Below are 263 nucleotides of genomic sequence, written 5' to 3' on the forward strand. Positions count from 1 at the left end.
GCCTGCGTTGCCTCCGTGCGAGAGGTAAGGCGCTTACGCCAGCGAGAGAAGAGCTAATACGTCCCCCCGTGGGGCTCGAGCCAAAGTCCATTAAGTCTTCGTGTAGCTCCTATTAACTGCAATAGGCTTTTGCGTGCGGGCGCCCACCGGGCTTTACGCGCGCTCTAATGCCACACGCGGATTATGCCAAAGCCTTGCCCTGCTCACTCCTGTTAATTAGTAACACAAAGTGGAATTAGTGAGTTGAATGGCGGAGGAATGCA

Source organism: Phaethon lepturus, unplaced genomic scaffold (genome assembly GCF_000687285.1).
Source record: "Phaethon lepturus isolate BGI_N335 unplaced genomic scaffold, ASM68728v1 scaffold15989, whole genome shotgun sequence".
NCBI lineage: Eukaryota > Metazoa > Chordata > Aves > Phaethontiformes > Phaethontidae > Phaethon > Phaethon lepturus.